This window comes from Engraulis encrasicolus, chromosome 1, assembly GCF_034702125.1.
Source record: "Engraulis encrasicolus isolate BLACKSEA-1 chromosome 1, IST_EnEncr_1.0, whole genome shotgun sequence".
NCBI lineage: Eukaryota > Metazoa > Chordata > Actinopteri > Clupeiformes > Engraulidae > Engraulis > Engraulis encrasicolus.
The window spans coordinates 14465008-14474935 of record NC_085857.1 but is presented as its reverse complement, the minus strand read 5'-3'; the positions used below and the strand labels follow the sequence as shown (position 1 = coordinate 14474935).

Here is a 9928-nt window from a genome sequence, read left to right as displayed (position 1 = left end):
TTTTTGCAGCTAAAAATGGCTATTTTTGGAAATTCAAAATGGCGGACCATGGAGAAGATCCCCCTTTTCATGTATGAAAAGTGCAATTTTTCCAGTCATAATGAATACTTAGAATTTGATGGTGGTGGTAAGTATTCATGAAAAAGGTAACATTAGTGAATGGACAGCATGAATTCTGGAAATAAATAACTAAAAATCTCACACAGTGTCCCTTTAATACATACAGTTCTGCCCTCCTCCTCTCCCTGGACCTGGGACAGCTGACCCCTTTGCCCCACCACTGTCAGCTAAACTGCACACACACACACACACACACACACGCACGCACACGCACAGGTGAAGGGCAGGTCAGCCTGCACTCACGGCACAAAAAAAGCCCATTCCCCTTCATCTGCTCCCATTGCTCTCCATCTTCCACACCCTGGCTTACTCTCTCTCTCTCTCTCTCTCTCTCTCTCTCTCTCTCTCTCTCAATCTCCATATTCTGCAACACTCTGCAACATCTTCACGATAACGGCCTCTGATGGGTCCATTTTCCTCCCCACCTCACCGTGAGCTCTGCCCACAGGCAGGGCCACTGACAGCGTTTGCCGGGCCCGGGACAAAGTAATCTGAAAGGGCCCCCTACCCAATACCCAATACATACAATGTAATGGGGACCCAATTCTGGGCCTTCTATCTCCCTGGGCCCGGGTCAACATATCCCTTTGTCCTCCCCCTGTCGATGAGCTCTGCCCACAGGACTCCATAATGTGGGGTGGCTGTAATAAAAATGGGCAAATCCACTTTCCCGGTTCCTACTTACCGACTGGCTGACTGACGTACTTACTTACCGATCCGCACAGGCCACAGTAGGCTGCCATTTTCCAGCCAACCTGAAGGAAAAAGGGGTGGGCTTAATGGACATAAATGAAAGGAATGAGGGAGAAGGACAAATGAGGGCCATGAATGCAATGACAAAAAAAAGAGAAAAGAAAATTGACGGAAAGGGGGTGAAGTCATCGTTCTGCGCTGACATCCAACCAGAGGCTTCCCCTCTGCTGAAACAAACATGTCGGATCCGGTTTGGACTGCTCCCGTTGTCGTCGTTGGCTTCTCCCTGTTTCCGGCCAGTTGTCTTTTCTCGGGTTCCTAGGTGGTTCTGTGGTGGATGTGTGTGGTAGGGAGCGTGGGCCGGGGAGGATGCACGTTACGTATGCAGCTCCAGCGAGATGTTTTCATCGAGGATGCTGCTGCTGCTGCTGCTGCTCCATCTCCGTCTCCGTGTCTCTCGCCACCCACTCTCCCGGCAGATGCCTTTGACTGACACATGCTAACAAGCAACTAACTGCTGTGAGCTGCCAGAAAGACACCAGAGAACAGAAACGGAGGAAAAAGAAAGAATCTCGTCTCAGACACCCTCTTTCTTCCTTTCTTTTTTCACAGACACTCTCTCTCTCTCTCTCTCTCTCCCTTCTATATGTGAGCTGAACCTATAGAGCTGTTGGGAACACTATTCATCTTTTCACGGTCCGCAGATCAGTCGAGATCCTTCCCTGCTTCCTCGTATTCTACACATCTGTCCTTCATTGTCTATGGCCTTTTTTTTTTTTTGAAGGAAAAAGGCATACCCTGAATCGCAGCTTTTTCTCTCTGTGATGATTCAATAGGAAAATGGAAATGAATACTAACTTTGTTCGATTTGAAAACTTGAATCAGAGAACGAACATTGAGAAAATCAAGCCAGAACACTGAAAAAAGAGGGAATGGCGGGTCTTTGAATTAACCTATATAAAGTAAATAGATGCAAAACATTTCATTAACATTCCTTGAGTAAACATGATTTCATCAAATAAGGATAATGTGTTCTTGGAGACTGCTGAATTGGCATGTTTTTAATGCTTTGAATGAACATGATTAAGTTGTGTCTGGGGTGGCCTCCAGTCCTGAGGTGGCGCTAGTGCACCACTTTCTAAGACAAGAAGAAGCCGGAAAGTTTCAAGCCAGAGAGCCGTTCGCCTCAGTCAGCCCGGTCCTACTCTTCAGTCTTCAGTGAAGTACTTTCATTTATGGTGGGCGATGTACTACTGCTCTTGGGTCTTTTGTGTGTGGAAGCTGAGCTTAGACTCTACTACATTTACCTGCGCAGCAGTGGCGGCTGGTAGTCTGTCAAGCAGGGGAGGCTGGTCAATGTCAATATTTCCAGAACGCAAAAATTAAGGGGGGGGGGGGGGGGGGGGGGGGGATTTTGACACACACCTTTTACATTGGTCCTGAGCCACATATGGCCTCACACACTAAAGGACTCTTGTTGAAACAAATTTGTTAATCATTAATCATTATCCCCCTTGTAGCCTATTCATAGGGAAATGTTTTTATTATTATTATTATCATTAGGCCTACCTCCGCCACATAATGATGTGATTTAGTTTGCCTTCGTTGTCTTTGTTCATTACTGGGTGCACGGCTAGAGGTCGCAAAATCTTTAATTATTTACCAGACATTGCCAACACAGTAGGAAACAAGGACTCGCCACTCACGGGACTTGGCAGTTAACCAGTTGATAAGACACCACGAAAGCTCAAAAGAAACGGTTGTTCTTCCCTACCTTTTTCACCAAGTCAATATTAGGCAGTGCTCTGCTCTGCTCCTCGATATTCATTTTCTCCTCATAAGGACGACTGGAATTCGCCAGAATTTAATCCACAATGCTTGGCATTTTGCATAGCTCTCTAGCTTTCTTGCAAGCTAGCCCTAACGAAAAGTAGGCAACTTCAACTTTTGAATTGGGAGATTAAAAAGGATAAGGACATGCCACTATTAAGACTTTATTCGCAACACTATAGTGTCACTAGGTTTACAAGAATATGTACACAAAACTGGAGTACACCGCAATGAATAGCTTCCCCACTGGTTACCACGACGAAACTTCTCAGTCAAATTAATAACATATCCGCATTTCGAAATGAAATCAACTACTGTAGCCTACTGACACGGGGTTCACCCAATCACAAGTCGGAGCTCCAGTCTCCGGTCCCTCCCCCCTCCTCTCTCTTCTCCATTCACTCCCAGTGAGGCTCAGTCTCAAAATCAAAAAAATTTCACGGCAATAGCCAATGACCGTTTAGCATTTTGCCATTGAAAAATCTTACAATCCCACATGCCATTGAAGTCCATTGAGACTCGACTCGCTTGCGTTGTCATGAGCGGAAAAAAAACTCGTGCGAGCCTCGGGATCTTATAACAGATTGGTTTCATCTCTAAGTTGAGCACATGCATTTTCTATGGAGCTGGGTCTGAAATAGCAATGTTATTAAGTTGTGTAAAGCATTAGTTTACATACTATTCTCCGTGATTTTGGACAGGAGGCGGCGCCTCCCTTGTACTCAAAGAGGAATCGCTTCTGCTCCGCAGTGCTCTTTGCTTAGTAACAGGTGCACTGCAAACACATGCAGTTGGCTATGCCCCATGTCATTTTAGAAAAGAATGGAAAATATGTACATTTAGGATATTCAAAGGATGTAGTAAAAACTGCTACTGTACAACAATCTAGCTGGTTATCTTCAGTTAATAGCTATATTTGCGCGGGAGGGTCTGATCCGTTAATGGGGGAGGGGTGGTGAGGGGTATGCACAGAACTAGAACTTGATCGAACACGTTGCATGCTCACGAGAACAGAGGGCTGGCGTCGTTTCGGTGTGTTCATTTTAAGCCAAGTATTCTATTTTTAAAGTTTTCTTTTACTATCCAACCCAGGTGTTTAATGCACACATGCACTTGTGGTCTTAACCGAAGATTAATCAAATGTAAGCTTTCCTGCACACGAAGTCAAAGAACAACCGACCTAGATAGAGTGCATATAACCTGAATTTAAACTTTGCACAGGGAATTGGATGAAACATGTGGGAATAGTATCCTATTTATTGAAGTGCATATCACTTTTTTTTTACTTGCACTTATGGTGCAATGCAAAGCATGCACTGCCTTGTTATCTCGTTTTACTTATATGCCTATATCTTCCTCTTTTAAGTGGAGCATTGTTTACAAGTAGCCTAGTTTACAGAATGCATGCTCCTCATTCACGAATCCTGTGCTGTTTATTAAATGCTTAACCTCACCAATTCTTTCTTTCTTTCTTTCTTTCTTTCTTTCTTTCTTTCTTTCTTTCTTTCTTTCTTTCTTTCTTTCTTTAAGGACTTCTGCTGCACTGTTCGAAGTCTGTAAGGTAAGACATTCAATGCTGATTGTCTTTAAGGTTTTTATATTGTTTTTATATTGTGTGTGTGTGTGTGTGTGTGTGTGTGTGTGTGTGTGTGTGTGTGTGTGTGTGTGTGTGTGTGTGTGTGTGTGGCTTTTCCCTAATGTTTATGATTTGTCAATCCTTTGGGCTCTTTATGCCTTTTCAGATCAGTGCTGAATTCAAAAGAATAACCACAGTTCCCCTGCAATCCAAGCAACTGTTGCTGAATTGGCTGATGTAAGTTTCTGTATTTTTTGCCTGTCTACTTGATGGTTCCTGAGCAGAAAGCCTTTTTTACTATTGAGTTACACCCATGCATGTTAAAACCCCATAGAGAGGATCATGATCTGCCTTAGTAGTCATGGTACCAGTACATTCATATGCATGTTTCTTTTGGTGGCAGTCAGCTTCCCAATGTTGATGCCATTCATAGAATCCCAAAACAAATCAGTCCCACCACCATTTTTGACCGTAAACATGGGACTATTTTCTTTATACTTCTCCCTTGGCTACTATCACACATGCTTGAAACAATATAAAGCAAATGTGTTCATCATGGTTTCATCAGAGACAAACAGACTTCAGATATGGATTGCTGGAACCATGTCCTGTGGTCTGATGACACCAACATGAACACATTTTTTCGGATGGTGTCAAGCATGTGTGATCTTAACCAAGTGAGTAGTACAAAGTAAACTGTCCCATGCTCATGGTCAAGTAGTGGTAGTGGGACAGACATGGTTTTAGGCTGGATGCATGGCGTCAATATTGGAAATCTGAATTTCACCAACATGTACCATGACAATTGAAGCAGATCATGATACAGTCTGTGATTTTAAAGGCGCAGAGAGTGATTTTTTTAAAGTAGTTTATTTCCAGAACTCATGCTGCACAGGTTACAAATGTTCTCCTTTTCTTTCTTTCTTTCTTTCTTTCTTTCTTTCTTTCTTTCTTTCTTTCTTTCTTTCTTTCTTTCTTTCTTTCTTTCTTTCTTTCTTCATTTCATTAAGTTGTACAAGATGCACCATTTCTGAGGACTTCTGGCACAGTGGCCTGCACTGTTCAAAGTTTGCAAGGTAAGACATTCAATTCGGATTGTCTTAAATGTTTTGATTTGTGAATTACAGCATTTTATCTCCTTTCTTGAATGTGTGTGTGGCTTTCTCCTAATGTTAATGATTTGATTGTTAAATCCTTTGGGCTCTTTATGTCTTTTCAGATCAGTGCTGAATTGAAAAGAATCACCACAGTCCCACTGCAATGCCCTGCACTGTTCCAAGTCCACAAGGTAAAGCATTCACTTTGGCCACAACCCTACCCAGTGCACCTTAACAACTTGACTCCTGCTTTAAATTAGCTGTTACCTGAAAGGGGGTGACTAAATATTCCAGTGGTATAGGAGCTGCTTCTCGAATTTTTATATTTAAATTTTGTCATACTCTGACCAGTGAATATTAGATTATTGCTTAGTACTAGAATTGGAGTTATCTGAGACAAGATGATCTGATCTGAGAAGTGTTGATGACTACCTCCCTGGTGTTCCCACGCTCAGTGTGGAGTGTGACACTAGTTAGTTTGTATGCATTGTGCTATGCTCAACATGACATTGAGAGGCTTCAGTTGAAAGTGAGCAAGCTATCCCACGGTTTCCTTATACAATACACATACATACAATACACTTACTACACAATGCATGTGCAGCTAAACAAAAAGAAATATTAATATCTTCTATGTAGAAACAAAATGAGCACTACTATGAAGTGTATAATATCTCAGAGCACTTTGTTGACACATGTTTTTCTCTCTGATGGGTGGGTGGGGGCGGGGGGTAGAAATCAGAGTCCACAGAGTGCACCAGCTGTGTTACGCTTTTCATTATATTGCCCATTGTATGTCTGCCTAGAATATTGCATGTTTTATTTTTAATCACTTAAGTTATCAGGGAAACTTATTGAGATGGGGAAAACTGTAATAACTTCTTATTTCAGCCCCTTGACAGATAAGCCCTGCATGCCATATTACTGCACGCATGCACAAACGCCAGAGATGTTCTCAATTCATCTCAGATCAGAGAATATCAGAGAGCAGAGAAATGCAGTAGACTTTTCCTTCAAAGTCTCCTCGCAAGGAACAGTATATATCGTACCTGTATATGCATAATGAAACTTGTTCTCTTAATTGAGACGAACTGATCCTTACATCTCTGTGCTCTGAAACACCTTAAATAGAGGATTGGCATCACTGGTTGTCTACTACAAGCCCCTTGTAGGTCCCAGCCAAGGACACAGTAGACCTGGGGTGTTGTTCCATATGAGGGTGAACTTTTTTCATTGGCCTGGGCCCACTGGTATTCCTGTGACACCAAGTTTCATGTCAAAGTCTTGTCATGCTATGCAATGATCTTGTAGGCCATGTAAAATTACTTCATGGGTCACAATTGGCCCTGGGTTTGAGTTTGACATCCCTGCAGAATGAAGGCAACTACACAGCTTTGGCTCTGGTATTTGACAACCTCAGGCCAATTCACACCAGCGTTAAATCATCATCCAGGTCCCACATCAGAATTACAACTGAGAATCTTGACAGTGGAACAGAGGACATGCTTTGGACTTTGCACTAACCTACTACCCAGCTTAATGTTGATTTATTTGTTAATTCAAATGGCTTGGTTAATTTGTGTTTATTTACTTTTGTCTGTGTTGAATAGGTCATGGATGAAGTTGCCGTAGACGAAGCAATTGAAGACATCACTATTGGAATCTGCTCTGACAGAAGATTGGGCATCCCACCCTTAGGACATTGTCAGTTTTAGTGTATGTCTGTCACACACGTGACACCCAATCGGAAAGGACTCTTTTTTTCAGCAACTAAAAAACAGCAGTTATTTTTGTTTCTTTAAGTGAAATGTACCTTTTTTCTAGAGATCAATTTGCTTGTATGCACTTCCAGCTCCTTGCTGGTTTAAGAATAGTACTTGAGTGTGCATATGTTTTGTACATACTGTGTTGATTTTGACCCAAACTAAAGACAAACAAAATACCAAGACTAGACTTAAATAAGACTGGGTAATAACACAAATGTGGTCCACAAAGAGGACAACCAAATGAATGGTGGACTGCCAGATGCACGCCCACATGCATACAGTATACGCGCATGAACGCACACACGCACACCTACAAGTGTGGACTAATGCACTTAGTCAATGAGCTAAAAGAACTGTATGTAGAGTGAATTTTATTTGTGTCCGATGTGTGCACATGGATGCTAATCCAGCCAGAGAGCACTTTTTCACAGCAACCAAATAAATTATTTTCTTAAAGGTGCACTGTGTAGGATTGTGACCAGAGTAGGCAACTATGCTTCACATTGAAACGGTGCTGCCTATTACCAACTGTGTCCTTTTCATGAATATTTACTTAGTAATAAACGAAAATGTGTTAGTATGACCAAAGTTCAGTAAGTTTACTAAAAATCTGTATTTCTAGAAATTCAAAATGACAGCCAGTGGAGAAGATTCCTCTCTTTCCTCCTCCCCCTTTCATGTATGGAAAGAGCAATTTCCCCAGTCATAACGACAACTTAAAGTTTGGTGGTGGTAAATATTCATGAAAAATGCAACATTTGTGCATGCATGGGCAGCATGAAATCTGAAAATAAACTACTGAAAATAATACACAGTGCACCTTTAAAGCGAATTGGACTTTCTTTTTGTTCACAGACTCTGCTCGTTGTATTTCCTGCTCGTTGATTGGTCTAAGAGTAGCAGTTATTTGTGACTGTCCTTATGTTTTGTATATCTGTGTGCATTTTACATGCGTACAGTGAAAGTCAATACATTTAATCACAGAATTCTTACTCCTTTTTTGTTTTTGTTTGCACATGCCTGTACATCAAATTGTGATCTGCAATGCATTTGTATAGCCTAGACCTAATATTTTTACCATATTTTTTATTTATTTATTTATTTTTTTTTTTGGGGGGGGGGGTGGATTGAGACTAAAGAATCATGTTACTGAAATGTAGCTGTATGCATGATTCCATCACCTTCAATAAACATGAAAAAAATACTTTCAAACTATGTCAAAGTTTTGTGTTCTTCCAACATATTTTCTGGTTAATGGAATACCAATTAATTGTTTAGGATTAAAGTGATTTCATCACCTCTGATTTAGGTGAAAAAAACATTTTTTGACAATTTAAAAAAATCACATTGTTCCAACACATTTTTATGAGGCTGGAACATGAATAAGTTGTGTTAGGTTGAGGTGATCCAATCACCTCCGTTTAAGGTGATAAAATCACTTAAACCTTACACAATAAATATAGGGGAAGAAATCATGTTGACCTTACACAATTGGATTGTGTGGGACCGATGTACACATTAAAATCATGTAGATCCAACGAATATTTTCTTTCAGTGCACCTCTCTCTCCTCCCCAGACAGAGAACGCTACTCCTCATTTCTTATCTCTCACCTTTCACCCCCCCCCCCTCTCTCTCCCCCTCTCTCCCCTTCTCTTCCTCTCTCTCTCTCCTTCTCTACCCCTCTCTCCCTCTTATCATTCTTCTTCTCCAGTTCCATCCCCAGTGCCCCCCCCCCCCCGCCGCATCTTGCAGTATCTGTCCTCCTCCTGTGGTCTAACACCTTCATGTGTTCATCTCTGTCTCTTTCTCTCTCTCTTTCCCTTTCTCTGTCTCTCTCTGTCTCTCTCTCTCTCTTTCCCTTCCCCCTCTCTCTCTCTCTCTCTCTCTCTCTCTCTCTCTCTCTCTCTCTCTCTCTCTCTCTCCTCTCTCTCTCTCCATCTTTCCTCATTACTCCTTCTCTTCTCTGCCTCCATCCCTCACTCCACCCTCCTCCTGGGTTTATCACCTCTATATCTACACCTCCCCTTATTCTCTCTTTCCCTCCCCCCTCTCCTTAGTTTATCTCTCTCCTTCCCACCTGCCTTCCCTCCCTCTCTCCATCTCACCACCTTTCCTCATTATCTCTCCTCTCTCTATTCCCTCCTATTTGGGCAGTCATGGGTGAGCGGTTAGGGCGTCAGACTTGCATCCCAGAGGTTGCCGGTTCGACTCCCGACCCGCCAGGTTGGTGGGGGAGTAATCAACCAGTGCTCTCCCCCATCCTCCTCCATGACTGAGGTACCCTGAGCATGGTACCGTCCCACCGCACTGCTCCCCATGGGGCGCCACTGAGGGCTGCCCCCTTGCACGGGTGAGGCATAAATGCAATTTCGTTGTGTGCAGTGTTCACTTGTGTGCTGTGGAGTGCTGTGTCACAATGATAATGGGAGTTGGAGTTTCCCAATGGGCTTTCACTTTCACTTTCACTTTTTCACTTCCCTCCATCACTCACCTCTATCCCTCGCTCCGCCCTCCTGGGTATAGCACCTTTGTAACTCATCTCTTCCATTCCTCCCATTCCCACCTTTTTCCCTTTTCTTTCTTCTCCTCCTTTTCGTCCCTCCTTCTAGGTCCGACCCCCCACATTTAGCAGTATCTGTCCTACTCCTCCTGTGGTCTTACACCTTCATACGCATCCTGGCCCTCATCTATTTCTCCCCCTCCTCTGGCTTCCGTCATTTTTCTCCTCCTTGTCCCACCTCCCAGGTCCAACCTCTGACACACACAGTAGACGTCCCCACCTCTATACCACTGTCTTTTGTTATCCTACAATTCCTCCCCCTCCTCTGGCGTCTTCTATTCTTC

General features: G+C 42.8%; 1 long non-coding RNA gene across 2 annotated transcripts; it reads left to right on the top strand.

The window, feature by feature from the left end:
* The first annotated feature begins 3724 nt into the window (after window positions 1–3724).
* Window positions 3725–7842, top strand: LOC134448906 (uncharacterized). 2 transcript variants are annotated; one of them, XR_010034879.1, is made up of 6 exons: window positions 3725–3785; window positions 4174–4204; window positions 4386–4456; window positions 5230–5295; window positions 5439–5507; window positions 6927–7842. It is a non-coding gene; the product is annotated as an uncharacterized LOC134448906 (long non-coding RNA). The 2 variants fall into 2 exon arrangements; XR_010034874.1 differs by lacking the exons at window positions 3725–3785; window positions 4174–4204 and having other exon boundaries at window positions 4311–4456.
* The last annotated feature ends 2086 nt before the right edge of the window (window positions 7843–9928 follow it).